Below are 20,622 nucleotides of genomic sequence, written 5' to 3'. Positions count from 1 at the left end.
CTACTTAGCTCTGCCTTTGGAGTGCAAGATAATCACAGACAATGCACTTAGCATGGCCTGATTTGGCCTGTGAACCATAGCTTGCCTACCCTTAGCCTAGGAGAATGTCCATGATAAATCATTACAAGAAAAATGATGTCATTTTAATCAAAGAATTTATTTAAAGAACAACCTGCATATAAGTATATATTAAAAGTATGGTGAAAACAATGGAATAATATATACCAATCTGTTATCTCTGATTACCTCAGGTGGGGTAGGAGGGGGTTTCAGAGGAGGATTTGAGAGAGATTTAAATTTGAATCCTTTTCTTTCTACATCTCTATAGTATTTGACTTGTTAAAATGAGAATACATTACTTTTTTAATTTAAAAACATCTAATGACATCAAAGAAGAAGGAAGGTATCAAACAGCTTTAAAGAAATGTAGTCCCTAAATATTAACAATCAATTTAGCATCACAATTAGGCTAGAATTAGGGAAACTCCTGAATATCCAACCTGCCAGCACCTTTTAGCACAGGGCAACCAGCCTCAGTTTAACAGACCCATTTTATAGATAAGGCCTGAAGAGGTAAGGTGCCTTGCTGAAGTCACAGAGCTAATTAGCAGCAGAGCCTCATCTAGAAATGAAGCCTTCCAACTACCAGCGGATTCTTCTTTCTTCACATATTACAGGTCCATAGATGCTGTTACCCTTTCTCATCTGACGTTAATGCATAGAAAATAGATGCTTCTCTTAATATAACATCATGAATATGTTTACAGCATCCAGCTCCAAGCAGCTCTGCCTTCAAAGATTTCTGCACCACAGTCAGGATTTCTCTTCTGTAAATTGTTAGCACTATTTTTAGGAGCCCTTTTCTCTGGCAGATCCAGGCGCTCTCGCATTTGAGCCTGTCATCTCTTCAGTGTGTATTTAGTAGTTTCAGCGCTCTGCTCACTGTTTGCATATCATGACACCCGGGCAGAGTTCAGCAATACAGAACGTCTTATCCATTTCCTCTTAATCCATTTTAAATTCATCCTGAGCCCATCAGAGCAGGAGATGGAATGAGAGTTTTATAATTACCTTTTGCAAACAGAACATTAAATTATTATACAGTGGAATCCTCTAGTTTCTTGGACATAAGATGGCCTTCTCTTGCTAGTGAATGAATGTGCCTATCTCTATAAGTACACATATGTACTTTGGAAATCAACCCTATTAGCTTGAAGTTATTGATCAATTTTGGTAGATTACTGCAATAGATTCTTAAAGTGCTTTAAGATTAAGAGATGTGCTTGGCTTTCTTCTGTCATGTATCTCAAAGGAAAACCATGAGACGAGACACACAATGAAAAACAGCAGGTAATACCATATGAGACTCCTTATTAAAAACATAAAGTGCCTTTCACTCCTTCTTTTATTAAGTCTACTTTTCAAGCTAAATGGGGGTTAGGTGAGGCGATTATAATACAAGTCACATCTAACTATTTCATTATCCATGTCCTACAGCAAGATAGCCCCCAGAATACCTTTGAAAGCTCCAGAGTGATGGCAGCAGGTTGAATATAATGAACAATGTTACAAATGCGGACATGAGAAGGCAGGACTGGTGGGGATGGAATCTCCTATAAATTGCGAGGCTGTAATTACTGAACACTGGCTAGGTCTCAGGTGACTCTGAACACTGGAAACCATCTTTAGCGGATTATGTTTTTCTCAGCTAGTTAAAATGAAGCTAGTCAGAAGGACTGCAGTTTATAAGGCATAATAGTGTATGTCTTACCAAGCAAGGGTACGGTCGGCTTTTATTACTCTAATTTTTGTCTAGTTTCTAAGACCATTCCACTGGGCATCATGCACCTGAATTAAAATTGGATTGAAAAATATTTTTGTATTCTTCTATCCTAGGGTTAAATTGCTATAAGTTTTATTTTCAAAGAAGTGAGCAGTCTAATTTTTGGTGGAGGGGACGCCAGCTTTATGAGTCAGCACTTTTTCTAAATATCTTATTTGAAAAGATCACTAAATTAAAGATGGAAGGAAGGGAAATGCATGAAGAGAGAGGCAAGGAATGAGTGGGAAAGGGGGAAAAGTATAAATGATAGTTACGATGAAACGTTGTGATGGAAACCGGCATAATCAGATCCATTTCCTTGATTCACCTTATCCATTTAACCCAAAACAACAAGAAAAATGAAAGCTGCTGACAATGCCCACTTTAATCTATTTTGATCCCTGGTCCAAATTTTAGAAGGCAGGGGAGTTAGTACAGATTTATTAACGAGCTTGAATTAACTCTGTTAGCTGGCCTCATGCATGGATAAACCAGAATCCAGGTGAGCATAAACCTGTTTTCTTGCCCTGGATCCTACCTGGATAAAATTCAGTTCATTTCAATTCAGAGAACACAGCTCAGGCAAGACCACACCCAGCAGGACAAACGCAGGCCTGCTATAAATCACAAAACAGCCTCTACCCTTATCACCCATCCTTTGGTAATATGGGAATCTGGTTAAAGAGAACACCATAGCATGGAGATCAATGTCACAAAAAGCACAACCTAAGGAGGATGTGTGGAAGAGGGTGCTGTTACCAGGGAGTTAGTCCCAGGCCACCAATCCCTCACTGGTCCCTGTGAGCAGCATGGAAAGGCAAATCACCATCTCCATTCATTGCCTTTGCTTTGGCATCCCCTGATGTTGTCACCTCAATTTCTCCTCCCACCTTCTGTTCCCTCAGTTACTGCCCCAGGCCCAGAGCCTGAGGTCCCAGGCATGGGCCCAGCTGACCACAGCCCAGTGGCGCATCCCCACTTCTGTTAGCTGCTAAGGTGAGAGTGCCCAGCCACACACTGACGCAAAGAAGCAGTAGGCAAGTGAGCATAGGTGTGCCAGCTGGTAGGGGTTCTCCCTCACGTGGTCTTACAAATGGTATCAGTGTCCAGATGACTTCAGCCCATCCCAGAGGTGCTCTGTGACAGTCCCCACACAGGCCTACGCCTTCCTGCATCTCTACTGGTGGGGGTAGGTTCTCTGGCTGAGGAGCAAACTTAGTCTGGGCTCAGAGCAGGCCATGAGGTTCAGGAGTGACCCTCAAGATGGGGGTTAGGAGTCAGAGGATAACCACATCAGTTTCCTCAGCCCTCAGAGCTCTAAAGGATGCTCCGCAGTCTCTCATGGGGTCCCCAGTGGGGGCCCACAGCAATGACATTCTCAGCCTTCCTGTCTTGCCTCATAATGTCCTAGGATCACTTCCTAAATAAACTACTTAACTTGAACCACCGTCTCCAGGTCTGCTTTACATGGAACACCATCGAAGAGCCTTGGCATTGCAGCTACATCCCACCCAAACTAGAGCTGCTCCTGACCCCAAAGACCCATCTCTGATCTCCCAAGGAAGCAAAAGATGCCCTTTGCTCATCAAATGGCTGCTTCTACCAGGACAAAGCCAATTGTTCCACCAGACCGGATACAGGGGAAACTGCAGCGAGCTGGGGCAGAGTAGGCTCCTCCAAAGTAACTTCCTCTTAAGAGAGTGGTGCCTTTGGGTCCTTGCTCCAGTGCTGGCATTTCACTCCTGAGTGATGTAATCCAAAATTCACTGCCCTCAGAGGGGAACAGTAAATGCTGTTGAGTGACTTACAGTGTGCTGCCCTAGATTTCACTGCATTGTGAAATTTGGAAAAAGATTCGCTTTAAGCCTGAATATAAGATATGAATAATGTAACTGCACTTTACCACAATTCTGTTACTGCACCACCGTAACAATCAGAAAAATAGAACCCAGTGCGCCTTGCCACCCCCAGTGGCCTCCAGCAATCCAGTTTCCCATTCAGGTCCTTGTTTCTTTATTAGTAAAGTCCAAATGTAATGTTTTGCAGAATAAACATGCTATATGTGCTGAATTGAATAGATGGCCATGGGTCTTTCTCTGACTATGGTATGTGGCAAAATGGTCTATGGTGATAGACTCTGGTGGGATGTTTCTGGATCCTGTCCATGAGGCTGAATCACTGGCTAGAAGTTCTGCCTGCAGGAAACATAAGAGTCCAAGGGGATGTGTGACAGGAGCAGAAGCACTGGGGTGAGCAACCATAGGCTATGAGATGTACAACTGGGTTAGAGGAGTCAGTTCAGGAACTAGACCCAGGCCAGTTCAAAGACCCTCTCCCCCTTGGGATCTGAGCAGGCTTAAGGGAGGGCTGCACTACCTGTTAATCAGGGTAAGAGGGGAGGGGCCCTCTTTGCAGCTTCATCTTCTCTGTTTCAGTAAGAAGAAAGATCCCCCTGCCCCCTGCTGTATCACAAACCCCCGATGGAATGAAGGATCAAACACTGGATTAAGGAATTACCAGAACCACTACCATTCTGAGGCTGCCATTACTGAGGATCCCTGCAAATCTGGGAAGTGGGCCAGTTTCATCCTCAGCTTCCTCAACTACTCTTCTTTAAGGCCCCCTCTTCAAGCCTTGGCATACTCAGTGCCCCTCTACCTCATCCCTATCCCCAAGCTCCTGGATCAGGATCATAGAATTTCAGAGTTACTCACTGAGCAGCTACTAAGCTCTGTGTCAGTAAAAATACACAGTCCCTGACTTCATAGAAATTCTGTCTACTGGGGAAGACAACATTAATCAAAGGCTCACACTAATAAATGCTACATGGCACGCATGGAAGAGGTTGTGAAGAGTCTGCTGTCATAAGAAGTACAATGAGGAAACCGCTTAACAGAAGTCAGAGAGAACTGAGCAGGTGATGGCTGAACTGAATTCTCAAAGAAAATTAGGTGCTAAGAAGTGAAGGAGGACTTCCCTGGTGGCACAGTGGTTAAGAATGGGCCTGCCAATGCAGGGGACACGGGTTTGAGCCCTGGTCCGGGAAGATCCCATATGCCTCGGAGCAACTAAACCCGCATGCCACAACTACTGAAGCCCGTGCGCCTAGAGCCCGTGCTCCAGAACAAGAGAAGCCACAGCAATGAGAAGCCCGCGCACCACAATGAAGAGTAGCCCCCACTCGCCGCAACTAGAGAAAGCCCACACACAGCAACGAAGACCCAATGCAGCCAAACAATAACTAAATAAATGAATAAAAATTAAAAAAAAAAAAAAGAAGTGAAGGGCTAGGAGCAGGATGTGGCATGGGGATGAAGAAGAGCATTCCAGGCAGAGGTAACTACATGTGCAAAGGTCCTGTGGCTAAAGCAGTGGGAAGTCACTGAAGTGTTAAGAAGTGGCCAGAGGAGAGAGTTGGGTGGAGAAAGAACCTACTCAGATTTGTGTTAATAAGACTACATTGGCTGATGTATGAAAAATGCCTGGAAAGAGCAAGAGGGGATGCAGACAAAGCAATGGGCAGGCTACTGCAGTGGCCTGGAAGAGAGGTTAGTGGCATGATGTAGGGGAGTGGCAATAGGGTTAGAGCCACAAAAACATTTTTGAGATAAATTAAGGAGGTAAATAATTGGGACTTGGTGATGGATCAGAAATGAGGACTGAAAAAGAGGCAGTAGAAAGGGTTCAGGCTTGCATAACTGGGTGGATGGTGGGGCCACTCACTGAAACAGAGAACTAGAGAAGATCAAGTTTGAAGGGGAAATTCATGAGTTTGATGTGGATATGATGAGTCTGAGGTGCCTTCCAGACATCTAAGTAGAAATGACAACTTGACAGTGAACTAATGAATCTGGAAATCATCTACTACAAGTCTTCTGAATGTAAGAGTCTCTTCTACCACACTCCCTGTGGATGATTGCCTAACCTCATCTTGTACATTCATTCCCATAAGGCATCTCAGTCCAGTGCTAGATGGTTCTTACAGAAGGAGAGCATTTTTCATGCTACTTCCAAATCTACGAATCCCACTCTTGCCCTGATTCCACCCTTCTCAGACACCCAAAGTGAAAACAGCCTAGCTTCTCTTCCATAGGATACATAAAGGTGGTTAGCATGGATCTCCTCCCCTAGGCAAAGTCTTACAGCCTGTAGATGTTCTCTGTTCTTTCATGTTTACGCTGCTCCATAATTTCTGACCCTCCACCATCTTAGTTGCTATTCTCTGACTGGATTCCATTTGGTTGACCTGTTTCATAAATGTTCTGTCCCTTCCCCCCCGACTTTGCTCCCCAGCAAGTCTGTCCCCTTAAGGCCCTGTTCTTGACAGTCATGATTTCAGCACAAGTCTAAGAAGGCACAACTATACACAAAGGTCGGATGTTACCTTTTTTTCCAGATGAATCACAAATATCTACAAAGAATTTGTTATAATCATCTATAAGGAATCCTAGGGACATGACCCCCTAAGTTTTCCAAACAGCCATTGGAATGTACCTGCTCAGCTGAGTCCCTTGAATTAGAGGTTCTAATTCTTTGAGGAGCCTTGAACTCCTTTGAGAATCCAATGAAAGCTGTGCACCCACCCACAAAACGCATGTATGCACATCCATAAAGAATTCCACATGAGATGCGGAGGTCAGTGTTCTTCTGAAGTCTGTCTCTGGAACCAGGCTTAGAGTTCCATATTTCCATTTAAATTCCTCCTACAGCATCCTCTCCCCCAACCCACTAGCATATTTACTCCATTTCTCTCAAGCTAAGGGTCCAGGCACAAAACTAAATCCATGACTATCATACAATTGGAACTTGGAGAGACAATTTCATTAGCTCTAAGAAAAGATTCTGCCTTGCTGAGCACCGTGTCACTGAAGCCCAAATCTTCTTCATGGAAAATACTAAGCAAAATCAGCTTTTTGTTTCTCACCATGCAACAAGAACCCACATATCTAAAGTATCTTGCTACATTAAGTGACCTTCCCACAGCACCTTCAAAGTGTTTGAATTTCCTTGAGAACTTTTCAAAGGTCTAGTTGGAGTAGAGGAGGTTTTAATTACTGAGAATTGGGTAAACATGCCTTCAGAAAAAGCTGTCTCTCTGGATAGAATCATTCAACTGGAATAAAAGCTTATTAAGACTGTGGCTACAGCTCCATTTCTTTTATAGCATGAAAAAAACAGCTGATTTCAATCTCCGGTGCCTCGATCAGATAGTCAAATAAGTTAAGTGACAAAGGAGGTTGAAAACATCTTAGAACTCTGTGAAGCATGTGTGCTAAGCATGATTACATAATGTTTTAGCAACCTACATTCACGGTTGCTATTCACTCAGGCTGGAGGAGATTGAGAAGCTATGATTAGGGGTAATGCCTTGTCTTTTTTGTTGTTGTTTTTTACAAAACATTGTACAAGCACATGTGTATGTGCATGTTCTTTTTTTTTTAACATTTATTGAAGGTCTACTGTGAGCAATGTGAGGTACTCAAAGATGAATTAGATGTCATTAATGATAATCTTTTATATTCTGGTTGGGGAGATAAGACTCAAATGCAGTACAATTGTTTCAAATCAAATGCTATAGGTATTCAGAAAAGGAGAAGAGTTCTTTCACAGGAGATTTACCTTGTTTGAAAATTAGATATTCTTGGGACTTCCCTGGTGGTCCAGTGGTAAAGAATCCGCCTTCCAGTGCAGGGGACGCTGGTTCAATACCTAGTCAGGGAACTAAGATCCCACCAAGCCGCGGGGCAACTAAGCCGGGGCGCCACAACTACTGAGTTCCCATGCCTCAGTGAGAGAGCCTGCATGCCACAAACTACAGAGCCCACGCTCCCTGGAGCCTGCACGCCACAACTAGAGAGAGAAAAAACCCTCATGCCACAACTAGAGAGAAGCCCCCATGCCACAACGAAGAAAATAAAGAAAGAAAAAAGAAATTTAGATATTCTTTCATTTGTGATTAGCAAATGAATTGCCCCAATTCTTCATTTTTTTAATCAATCAAAAGCCTTGGGAGGGAGGGGAGGAGGAACAAAACAAAAAATTTAGTAAAATACCATCTATATGTCCTAATGAAGTTGATATCCCTCAGCTAAATAAATAAACCAAAAATTGAAAATAAGTAGTATCTACACATTTAGTATTCACCTACAGGCATGAGCTGAAATTATATGGGAACTAAAATCTAGCACTACTCATGTTAATAGAGGGCACAGTTTTTGCCAAATTCATTCCTAACGATATTTCACTGAAAATAACAAAATTGCAGCAAAAACCCACACTAACAGGCCCCGCAATAAAGATACGATGTAATTGACTCCTTCCCTCCACCCAACCCTGTTCTCAGATCTGGTCGGCTACTGTCCTTCTATGAGGAGGGAAGGAATGGAGTGGAATGAGAAGGGGAACATGGTTTCCTGGAAGTAGCAGGCAGCCTCTTCCTGGGAGGGAGGGAGGAGGAGAGTGGTTCCCTGGATCCCCAGGGTTCTCCTGGCTCAGTCTCCCCAGATGAGGCCAATGAAATGGGCACAAATTAACCAGGGGATTTCCTGGAATTGCTGCTGCTGTCAGAGAACTCATAGCCTTTCATAGAATGCTGGATCACTGCCAGTGATACAGCTTAAGTCAGAGAGGACAACCATCACTAGGTGGCATCACGCTGCAAGTGGGATGCAGACAGATTTGGATCCCTCAGCTAAATCCCACAAACTCTGTGCAGCTAGCTGAACAAGCTCTCCACCCTCGCTTTATTAAGCTCATGATATCTTGAACCTTCACTCTATAGAACTGAATATTTTGGACCCCACTTATCAGGTTTGGGCAGGGTTTTACTTGGTGCAATATCTTCTAGGTCATCGTTTTTATCCAAAAACAAATTTATGAAAAGGTCAGCTATAGCTTGTAGGAATGATGAACAACTCAAACAGAAACTGAAATCTGCAATATTTTATGAAGGAGCTTTGGAGGCAAGAAACAATATTGAATGAGAAGTGTACAAATATGAAAGTTTCATTTTATTCAGGTTTTTAAACCATATCTAGGCATTTCAAAAGTCTGCCATTATAAGCTCTAAAACATTCAAAAGCAACCATTATCTAAAAACACAGCTTAAGAAAAGAAAACATTAGTGGGAGGGAGGGAGACGCAAGAGGGAAGAGATATGGGAACATATGTATATGTATAACTGATTCACTTTGTTATAAAGCAGAAACTAACACACCATTGTAAAGAAATTATACCCCAATAAAGATGTTAAAAAAAAAAGAAAACATTAAAATCATGGGGCAAATTTTAATTCTATAAAACCAAGATCCCAGATATCCTAAAGAGATTGTGCCCAGGGGATACATACATACACACACACACACACACACACACACACACACACACACACACACACACCCTCAAGCCAGATTTCATGTGCTCATGAAGTTTAGTTTCCTAATCTTTGAAATTTCAAGGTGTGTATTTTACCTTAGTGGTAGAACTAGTTAATTCAATAACTATTTAGGTAGCACCAACCAAACCATTTAAACATTGTAACCAGAAATTTTTATATAAAGATTTTAAAAATTGAATGAAAACAAAAGATCACCACCCATGTCGATCCTACTTTGCCTACTGACTGCACTGCAGTTTATCTACAGATTTGCTTCTCCTTCTCACCCGTTCCCCCAACACACACAACATCAATGCAGCTTAGTGCTATAGGCAAAGCAACTAAGTAACAGCCCAGAGCAGGTAGGAAATGTGATTAGAGTTATTTATAAAGTATTACCCCTGGGTTATCTTTTAAGAAACCTCTTTTCATAGAGCACAGACTTGTGGTTGCCAAGGAGGAGGGAGGGAGGGAGAGGAGGGATGGATTGTGAGTTTGGGATTAGTAGATGCAAACTATTATATGTAGAATGGATGAACAACAAGGTCCTACTGTATAGCATGGGGAACTATATTCAATATCCTATGATAAGCCATGATGGAAAAGAATATGAAAAAGAATATATATATATTATATATATATATATAACTGAATCACTTTGCTGTATGGCAGAAATTAACACAACATTGGAAATCAACTATACTTCAATTTAAAAAAACCTCTTCTGTTATCAAACAATGAGGTATCAGAGGTATAAAGAAGGGTCCTGCTAGCGTACCATGAAGGATTCTGTTAATGTACTGATGAGAACTTTGACATAGCTAACGAAGACTTCAACATTTGAAGGAATAGAAACATTTCTTATTAGTGCTTAAGATGAGCATTTCTGGTGACTGAAAAACTTGAACCTCCTCACTAGCTTCCGCGGCTCTTGTGACTACATCACTCAGTCAAGAGCACTGCAAGAACTATGTGGCCACCCTTTTTGCACCATCTGGTACACTGCAGTTCTGAGAAAGGGGAGTTAATTGGCTATATCTGAGCAGTCACAAGATTTATAGGTTTGATTATCCAAAAGAGATGCTTTTACCCTGATATATATGGCGTTTTCATTGTGGTATTAATAATAATAAAAGCATGCCAAATGAATGAAAAAGCATCATTATAAAAGAGATTTGTTTGTGCAGTGAAACCATATGGGTGGCTCGTGGTTCCCACAATGAAGATGTAACTATTTTCATATACAAGTTATTAGCTCAAGTTGTTCTTTATTATACAATAACTCTACTCCTATAGCAACAGAGTCGTAGAAGAAAAATAATTATGCCTGGGTGTGACGTGCCAGATGTTTTTAAAGTAGAGGTGGCAGTTTAATTCTAAGCCAGTTTAAATGGTTAGATAAAAGCAGTTCCAGAAAAAAAAAAAAAAATTCTTCTAGACCAGCACTATCCAAAAGGAATATATGCAAGTACATATCTAATTTTAAATTTTCTGGTAGCCACATTTTTCAAAAGTAAAAAAAATAAGGGAGCTTGATTTTAATAGCATGTCTTAACCCAATGTATCTAAAATATTGTTTCAATGTGAAATTAGTATAAGAATTTATTAATGAAATATTTTACATTCTTTTTTTCCTATTAAGTTTTCTAAATCTGATGTGTATTTTATACTTACAGCACATCTCAGTTCAGACTAGCTGAATTTCAAGTGCTCCATAGCCACATAGAGCTAGTCGCTACCATAATGAACAGCACAGTTCTAGACTTTTTCCTTACTTACATTTAGAACTATAGTTAATCCCTTCCATGCATTTTATAAAAATATTCGGAGAAGATGACTCTGGCAAGGCTCTCCACAATCCGTTAATCACTCAGAAATATCTGCATGTGTCCTCTTCACAGCGGGCAGCTGAGTACTTTCATTCAATCAAGACGATCACAGTTCTAAGTTCAACCCAGAAAACATATTTTTAAAAAACTTTAAAAATCCTGGAGTCCAGTAACTATGCCTTGGTTACTTTGTCTATCTATAGGAAGGAGGAAAAGCCAGAGATCAGAGGAGGCAAAGCTCTACGTGGCGTGTTCCACATCCTTACCTAGCTGTGGGAGGGAGAAGCATGTTGCATGCAGTTGTAGTGAAAATTAAAAGGAATAATGTGTGAAACGCATCAGGTCCCTCAAATGTTGGCCTAGTCGGGAATTACCAAAGGAAGAGAAGGCTCTGTCCCTGCCCTCAAGCTCTAGATGTAACTGGATCCAGAGTAATAGGACAGAAACCATGACACTGGAAGAACCCAAACAGAGCCCAAGGAAGCGAAAGGCTGGGTTAAGCCACAGAATGTTTCTAGGTGTGGATACATGTGGTGTTGTCTGCCACTAACCCCTAACTCCTAATCTGCCCATGGAACACTTACTTGTGGATGAAATTAAGTGGGTTTTTGTTCATGTGTTTGTTTTCAAGTAAGCATCAGCCTTGATGCTTTTATGATGCCATAAAAGAGCAACTTGCAGCCTGAGATGGAAAGGAGAAGAGGTCTGGAAGAGGGAAGAATTGTCCCACTTTTTTTTGCCTAGGAGATGGTACTAAGTTCACCAAATGCGTGGGTGTGTCTTTTCTTTGTGCTTTACCTGAAAGTCATCTCTTACTCCCTGTCTACTACCTGTTGCCAGCATACAGAACTCAGGCCTGGGGAAATGGCCCAGCTTTGCATGCCCTGAAGACCTCTCTGCTGGTGAAGCAATGCAGAATAAAGGGAATTCATAAATTCTGCATGTTTGCCAAATGTGAATGGTGCAAATTCAGCTGAGTTAATAATAAAAGGCTATGAGAGATGAGTCAGATAGGGTTGAAAAGAAGAATTGGGATAAGGCTCATGCCCTGTTCTGTCATAACGGTATTTCTCCCAGCTACCTGTGCTCTGGAGTTAGCTCACAACCAAGACCTTTTATGCTCTCCCCATGAGACAGAGCTCATGGAAGAAATAATTCAACCAATTCCAACTAGAAACACAGCAAGTGGGGTGCTATCAGTGCCTTCGTCAGTTCAGACTGCATAACAAAAGTATCATAGACTGGGTGGCTCAAAGAACAGACATTTATTTCTCACTGTTCTGGAAGCAAGAAATCCTAGACCAAGTCACCAGTAGATTCAGTGTCTGGTGAGAGCCTGCTTCTTCATTGCAGCCAACTTCTCACTGTGTCCTCATGGCAGAAAGAGGGCTAGAGAGTTCTCTTGGTTCTCTTTTATAAGGGCACTAATCCCATTTATGGAGACTCCACCCATGACCTAATTACCTCCCAAAGGCTCCATCTCCTAAAACCATCACATTGGGGGTTTGGATTTCAACAAATGAATTTTGGGAGGACACAAACGTTCAGTCCATAATAATCAGTAATCCCCAAGGATATAAGCTCCCTGAAGACAAAGCTTTTGTTTGTCTTGATAACCAGTGCCTAGGCTTAAAAGACACTTTAAAGGTGCTTAATAGTAAGTGCTTAAATATTAATTGAATAAAGGAAGAAAGGGAGACCAACAACTGTGGGTTTGGAGTATCAAGGCTGGCTAACATTTTAATGTCCCCAGAGGCAAGACAAAGGACCAATCAAAACCTACCAAGGCCAAAGCCAAGGCCAAGCATGAGAGCAGATGGGAGAGAGGTCCATGTAGGCACTACAGAAAGAAATGCAGACTAGAAGAAATTTGGGAGCTATCATTCCCAGCTTTTAAATACAAGTAAATTCATCTCATTTGTGGATCAATTTTTTTCCACTTTTCCTCTATTGATTTATCACTTTTGTTAAGAATCTACCCTGAACTCTAATCCCTTTACTTTCAGAAGGCTAATCTTAAATTCAGCCCAGAGGTCATTTTTAGTTACTCTTAATCATACTATCTTCCAACAAGCTAAATAAGTTCTCTCCATCTTTGATGTTTATGGTGTTCAAATATTTGTAGACCATTATGACATCTCCCACTAGTTGCTGCTGAGTGAGGCTTTAAGAATTAGAAACATTTAGATCCTTTAAACCCGGAAAATGCCTCAAATCAATGCTCCCATTACTCTAACCATTTCTGACGCTCTTCTTGAGGGTGTCTTCAGGGTCACTGTACATCTCTACACCACTAAGTCTGCAGCTCAATTTGATGTACCAAAGTCATATAATGACATATTTTTCTTGGATCATCTGCATCAAAATACCCCAAGAGTAATTATTTAAAATCAGATTCTTCGATCATACAACCAAACCTAATGAATCAGAATTTCTGGGAGGTGGGTCCAGAAATTCAAAATGTTAACAAGACACAGATTTTTTTGGACACACTGAACCTTGAGAGTCATCTACAAAAAGTCATTACTGAGAAATTCTTAACATAAAATATGAATACCTTTCCTATATAGGTGCCTAGTATTTGTGACCATCCCACAAGTTAAGGCAATAGGGAGAAAGCAGAAAGGATCTCAGATATTCAAGACAGGAGACAAGCAACTTTGGCTATATTACTTGTAGTATTTTTCTCCATTACAACTTTCAGCTACTCTTTTGTTTATTTCAAGTTTGTGGAATTGGATTAATCACATTCTGGCTTTTTATGACATACTTTGATCATTGGTTCCTGTGGCTCTTATTTATTTGTTTGTTTGCCTGCTTGCTTATTTTAAATATAATGAACACCAGTGATCCCACAGCCTAACATAGAAATTAGAACATTTACAATAACTTGCATCCTCCTGTGTGATCTTTTATCTCTTGTCTCTCTGTCCCAGTTCTCCTTACTATATAGTCTACAAGTGCAAATTCAGGGGCTGGCAGGGTTTATGCTGGGATATTTTATAAGGTTCTTCCTTCCTACTGAAAAAACTTTTTTGAAAAAAAAAGAAGCACATAAATTATTCAATTTGGATAGAACATAGAGGCTTTAAAGGGAGAGGAAGCCTGAAAAATAGTCTAAAGTCAGATTACCAAGAACTTATGCTATACTAATGAATTTGGACTGTCATTTTAATAGTGTGAAGTCACTGTGTATTTGATTGTTCTTCAGGAAGATTCACTAATCAGTAGTACATAGGCGTGGAAATGAAGAGAAACAATAAGCCGAACAATGGCTAATAAGCTGTGTTTTCAACAAATGAGCATTAAGTGTCTACTGTGTGCCAGGTGCAGCGCTAGGCTCCAGGGAAACAAAGATGGTTTCTGCCCTCAAAGATCTCACAGTCAGTTGGAGAGACAAATAAATTCACCCAAGTGCCTTAAATGAAATGAGAGAAATCTATACAATGGAGAAGTGAGACCCGAAGGATGAAGATTCGATTCCATCAGAGAAATGAGGAATATCAGGAAAAGTTTTCACAGAGAAGGTCGTATTGGAGCTGAGTCTTGAAAGATGATTTTGAAAGAACTCTAAATAAAACAAAAACTTGAGTCTCAGATACAGGATTGGAAAAGGACTAGTGTCAGTGCCTTTTAATCCAAATTCTACCTAATGTTCACTTGGTTTCTAGAACTTCACTATTATACGTGTAAGCGTGTTGAAGCCAGGAGTCACGTGATTCAGTCTCAACAGTGCACAGTCAATGAACCACTGTTCAGCAACCAGAGTATGTTCAAAATCACTCAACCTCTTTGGACTGCATGTGAAGAGGAAATATAATCCACAGTTACATGTTTTTTAAAACTTTAATTTCTTCTCCCATTTATTTTCCTTATACCTTGGAGCACTTTTCATGCCACTCTCCTAGAAACTCTCTAAAAATATCTCCTCCTCCACACCTAGTCTGAGCACTCTGGTTGTTCTACCCTTCCTTCACACTATCATTCTCATTTTGCATCACAAACCCCAAAATTCTGTCCTGGTAATAGCAGAACACTCCTCAGGCAGCAAGGAAGGTAAAGAAACTGCAGGCAAAGCCAAAACTCTTTTTTTGCAGATTAGGGGATGGGAAAGGCTGAGAACACTCTTAGATTATTTAAGGAAAGATAGTTATTAGGCCACTGACAGTTCATTATTATCTTAGTGTTAGGCATAACTACATATTTAAGGATATGATTATTGTTTCTTCTCCTAAGAACCTGAGTTTATCACTCACTACAAAGAAGGGCTGGATTGTAAAGTGACCCTCGTTTTCTTAGCTTCCAAAGCCATTTTCTGCTCAACACCCATTTTACCTGGAATATCCCTTTATCCTTACAAGTCAAGCAACCAGACTCCCTTTCATCAAAGGCAACCTCAAAACCCGTTCTCTCCACATTCTAAGTGAATAACTGGCATGTACAGACACTGAAGTCTTAACTTTGCTCTTATTGTTTCCATTAATTTCAAGACATCAAACCTTCCTTTTCATGACATCTCCTCCATTGACTCAAATGTAAATTATCCTAATTTTGTTGTTGCAATTTTGAGAAATACCACCTTGATTGCTGGCAGTAAAAAAAAAAAAAAAAACCTTTTCTTCTTTCTTTTTTTAAAAGTCATTCCAAACTTAATACCATCTGTAGCTTAGCCCCTAATATATGAGATTGCCTGTTTTCAAAATACAAAGGTAGAATTATTAAATTTTCTTTTTTTTTTTAAAAGTCTTTCCAAACTTAATACCATCTGTAGTTTACCCCCTAATATATGAGATTGCCTGTTTTCAAAATACAAAGGTAGAATTATTAAATTTTCTTTTTTTTTTTATTGTTCCATTTCCTTGTCAACAGTTAACATCATCAGCTTTTTGGTATTTGTTTTATTTTTCTGCCATTCTAATGGGTATGAAGTAGTATCTCATCATTTTAATTTGCATTTCCCTGTTGACCAATGATGCGAAGCATCTTTTCATTTGTTCCTTTGTCAAACATCTTCGTTGGTGATTTGTTCATTTAAATCTTTTGGTCTTTTTTAATTTTTGAATTTTATTTTATTTATTTTTTTATACAGCAGGTTCTTATTAGTCATCAATTTTATACACATCAGTGTATACATGTCAATCCCAATCACCCAATTCAGAACAATTCAACTTAAGTTTCAAGTATAAGTAGAACCAATTATCTTGAATGAATTATAATTTAATCATTGGCATCAGTCTCTCTCTTCTGAATAGGCTGAAGATGCTCACTTCATTTCTGCCTGTGTTCTAGAGACAGACTTCAGTTCTATATGTGTACATCATTTCTGCATGCACTATAGATTATTTTTTTTTTAAAGACATCTTTATTTTATTTTATTTTATTTTTTGGTCGTGCCATGCAGCATGTGGGATCTTCATTCACTGACCATGGATCAAACCCGTGTCCTCTGCATTGGGAGCATGGAGTGTTAACCAGTGGACCGCCAGGGAAGTCTCATGTAGTATAGATTCTTATTGTTAGAAATTACATATTTATATATTTTGTGCCCATTAACATAGATTTATAATTAATATATTATGCATTTGTCTTTTAAATCATATAGGAAACCAAAAAAATAAGTTACAAACCAAAAATGCAATAATACTGGCTTTTATATTTACCTATGTCATTATCTTTACCAAAGTTCTTTATTTCTTTGCATGGCTTCAAATCACTGTTCTTTCATATCAGCTTGAAGGACTCTCTTTAGCATTTCTTATAGGGCAGGTCCACTAGCAATGAAATCTTTCAGCTTTTGTTTATTAGGGAATGTCTTAATTTCTTTTTTTCATTTTTGAAGTATAGTTTTGCCACATATAGAATTCTTGGTTGGCATAATTTTTGCTACCAGCACTTTAAACATATCACCCACTGCTTTCTGCCCTCCATACTTTCTTATGTGAAGACAACTGTTAATCTTATTAAGGATCAGGTGTATGTAACGAATTGCTTTTATGTTGCTCTCTCAGGATTGTCCCTTTGTGTTTAGCTTTTAATAGTTTAGTAATAGATGTCTCAGTGTGGATCTCTTTGGAGTTTATCCTACTTGAAGTTTGTTGAGCTTCTTGGATGTGGAGATTCGTGTCTTTCATCTAATTGAGGGAATTTTCAGCCACTATTTCTTCAAATGTTACTTCTTCCCCTTTCTCTCTCTCTTCTCCTTCTGTAATTCCCATAATGTGTATGCTGAAATACCTGATGAAGTCCCACAAATCCTTAGGATGTGTTCCTTTTTCTTCATTCTTTTTTCTCTTTCTGCTCCTCAGACTTTTTAATTTCAATTGTCCTATCCTCAAGTTTGCTGTTCTTTCTTCCACCTACTCAAATCTGCTGTTGAATCCCTCTAGTGAATTTTTCATTCAACTGTACTTTTCAGCTCCAGAGTTTCTATTTGGTTCATTTTTCTTCTTCTTTTTTTTTTTTTTTTTGATGTCAATGTTTTATTGATATTCTTTATTTGTTCATACATTGTCCTCCCCATTTTTTTTTTTTTTTTGGTTGCTGTTGCTGTTGTTGTTTACTTCTTTATCCATAGTTTCATTTAGATCTTTGATTTAAAGTCTTTGTCTAATAAATCCAATGTCTGATCTCAGGTTCAAGGATGTTTTCTGTCAATTTGTTTTCTGTGAATAAATCATACTTTCCTGTGTCTTTGCGTGTCTTGTAATTTTTGTTAAAATTTTCAGTGACATTTTGAACATTATAATGTGATAACTCTGGAAATCAGATTCTCTCCCTCTCCAGGGTTTGCTGTTATTGTTTATTGAGGGCTTCAGTCATCCATTGTTAAGCGATTTTTCTAAACTGTTTTGGCAAAGACTGTATTTTTTGTCATGTGTGACCCCTCAAGTCTCTGTTTTGTTCTCAGCAGAGAGTCAGTGATCTGACAGAGATTTCCTTAATGCTGAAATTTAGCAATTTCTTTCTCATTAAGTTCTCCCCCAGTTGTTGCAAGTTTTTTTATTAGATTCTAGAGTTCTAGAAAACATGATTCTGTCAGCTTTTACCAACTTAATGCCTGCTTCAGTGGAGGGACCAATTCTTAGAGCTCCCTACTTCACTATTTCTGTGATATCACTCATGCACCTCACTTGTGTATATGCTCTAGATGCACACATCGCTTCTGAATGTGCTCTAAACACATGCTTCTATGTGCCTACTTAGATTTGAATTTGTCTCCAATCATGGAATCTCACAAGGAGCTATAAGTAAGAAGATTGACTCTTCTTAGCTTGCTTATCACTCATTCTGTGGAAAAGAGCAATTCCTTTTATATCTACATATGTTTTTTCCTTTCCATTTGTTTCTCAGAATAGGCCTTAACAATTGCTCTTTGCCAATTTTCCTCTAGAACGACGAACTAAAATTTGTAAAGTAGGCCAAAAAGCAATATGATTCCTTTTTGTTCCAGTCTTTCAGTAATTCCCTATAAGGAATAATGATTTATTTAATGCTTGTAAACCCCTCTGAAGTATGAGGACATTACATATTACTGGGAAGAGGCAAGAGCCGTATGTTAAAAATTAATTGGAGGAAACCACTTGCAGATTGTAATAATGAAACATCCCAAGTTCCAAGGGCACTGGGGACTTCAAGTAAACAAGCCCTCATTAATTTGGCTAATTAGTCACTTGCTGTATTTGCTGGTTTATAAGCGGCACCCTCTTAAGCAGAAAATTGAGCTGTAAAGTGCTAAGAGCCATATAAGTGGTAAAGATGGCATCAGTATCCTACACCTAGGATTTCAAAGCACATCTCATACATTCAAAAAATGCATTTAGGAGATGTGCATATTTCAGACTTATCCACATAATCTGAATGGACAGAGGGAAGACAAGAAAACATGTCCTATTCTAATAGATGGCAGAAAAGAGGAAAGGTTCGAAAGAAACTGATGGAAATCACTGTTAAATTTTTTTCCATAAAAGAGGCCAACAGGCTCTTTTAGACTAGACCTCACACACATGGGTAGTACCTTGTGACTGGTCAATATAGAGGAAAGTTTGATTCCTGTGACTGGCAAATGCACAACCCCATATACTCCAACTACTGGAAATCTTGTCTCGACATAATGAGAGGGAGGAAATTAGATATCTCACATAAACTGTGGCAAACCTAGTGAACTATTCTGCCACCCAAACAGAGCCTCAGTTTATTGAGTTGAATGCTTGTGTCTACCAGAGGCAGTGTCTTGCTTTCTCTGACTGAGCTAAAAGATATTGGGAAAGTCTTACTTTCCATTTCCTGTTTATAACAACTTACAATAACACCTTCCCTTCCCTGGCTTCCTGATTAGCAGCTGGAGACTCTCTGGTTCCAATAACATTACATTTATAAGCCAGCTCCCAGGCTGAGTCAGACCTACATTTGGCTAATACAATCCATCATGTATTCAATCTTATTCATTTCAATCACTGAAAAATGTCCTTGATCTTGTCCTTAAACTCTAGTGATCTATTAATTCAAATTCAATTTTAAAAAGTACTAAAACACATACTATATACAAAAGCACTAACAGAGAGAGTACAAAGATGAATACGATTTTTCCTGTCTTAAATGGCTTAAAATTTGCGTCTGCAATGACTGTCATCTGCAGGACAAAGAGCATGTTACTGGTAGTAGAATATAATGGCTAACTTCCTGTCATCTAGGAAACTGAAATAGCTTCCAAATTCCAGACTCACTTAGAAATCCATGATTCCAAATGCATTCATTTAAATGACTCTCATGTAGCACTTGCACTTTTCACCACTGAGTCTGTCCCAGAACGGCTCTCTACTTGCTTTCCAAACAGAGTCCAGGTGGACCAGGGCGGCAGGGGAACTGTGGGAATAAACAGGGCTTATTTAGTTGGTGCAAAGAGCAAACGTAAATATCCTTATTAGCAGGCAAAGAGCTAGAATATATTTTTGAGTGTTGCCAGTGAGTGGAAGAATCAAGCTGCTTTTATCATGCAGTGGTACAAATTAGATATTTATGGGTTTCCTGTGGTGTTCAAGGTGTTGCTCCTTTCCAGTATTTTAGGAAGAAAAGCTTTGTGTTCTAAGAATAGCTTCATTGATGATTCTCCCTTGGGCACAAAGCTATTCTGATCTGGACTAGTAAATTTTATCTGAAGAGCCTGAAACTCTGAGGGAGTCTGAAGTGTACCCTTAGGCTTTGGGGGTTTTTAGTGTTTTTCTTTAACAGCTTTATAGAGATGTGATTCACATACCATACATTTCAAGTGTACAATCCAGTGGTTTGGGGGTATATTTACAGATATGTACAACCATCTCCACAGTCAATTTTAGAATATTTTTATCACCTTGAAAAGAAACCCTGTACCCTTTAACTATCAGTCCTGTATCTTCTTATTCCCCCAGCCTCTAAACCACCACTAATCTACTTTCTGTCTCTATAGATTTCCTTGTTCTAGAAATTTAATATGAATAGAATCCTATAACATGTGGTCCTTTGACTGCCTGATTTCATTTAGCATAACGTTTTTAAGGTTCATACATGTCATAGCATGTATCAGTACCTCATTTTATGGCCAAATAAAATTCCATTGTATG

General features: G+C 39.5%; 1 long non-coding RNA gene across 1 annotated transcript in view; it reads right to left on the bottom strand.

The window, feature by feature from the left end:
- LOC112403627 (uncharacterized) overlaps positions 1 to 19,834 on the bottom strand; it is a 99,625-nt gene extending 79,791 nt beyond the window's left edge. The window contains exon 1 of the long non-coding RNA XR_003003945.1: positions 19,750 to 19,834. This is a non-coding gene — a long non-coding RNA (uncharacterized LOC112403627). The remainder of the gene's footprint in view (positions 1 to 19,749) is intronic.
- Positions 19,835 to 20,622: the final 788 nt, after the last annotated feature.

Source organism: Neophocaena asiaeorientalis, unplaced genomic scaffold (genome assembly GCF_003031525.2).
Source record: "Neophocaena asiaeorientalis asiaeorientalis breed wild unplaced genomic scaffold, Neophocaena_asiaeorientalis_V1.1 scaffold147, whole genome shotgun sequence".
Classification (NCBI taxonomy): domain Eukaryota; kingdom Metazoa; phylum Chordata; class Mammalia; order Artiodactyla; family Phocoenidae; genus Neophocaena; species Neophocaena asiaeorientalis.
The sequence above is the reverse complement of the archived record's forward strand: the minus strand, read 5'-3'. Positions and strand labels throughout refer to the sequence as shown.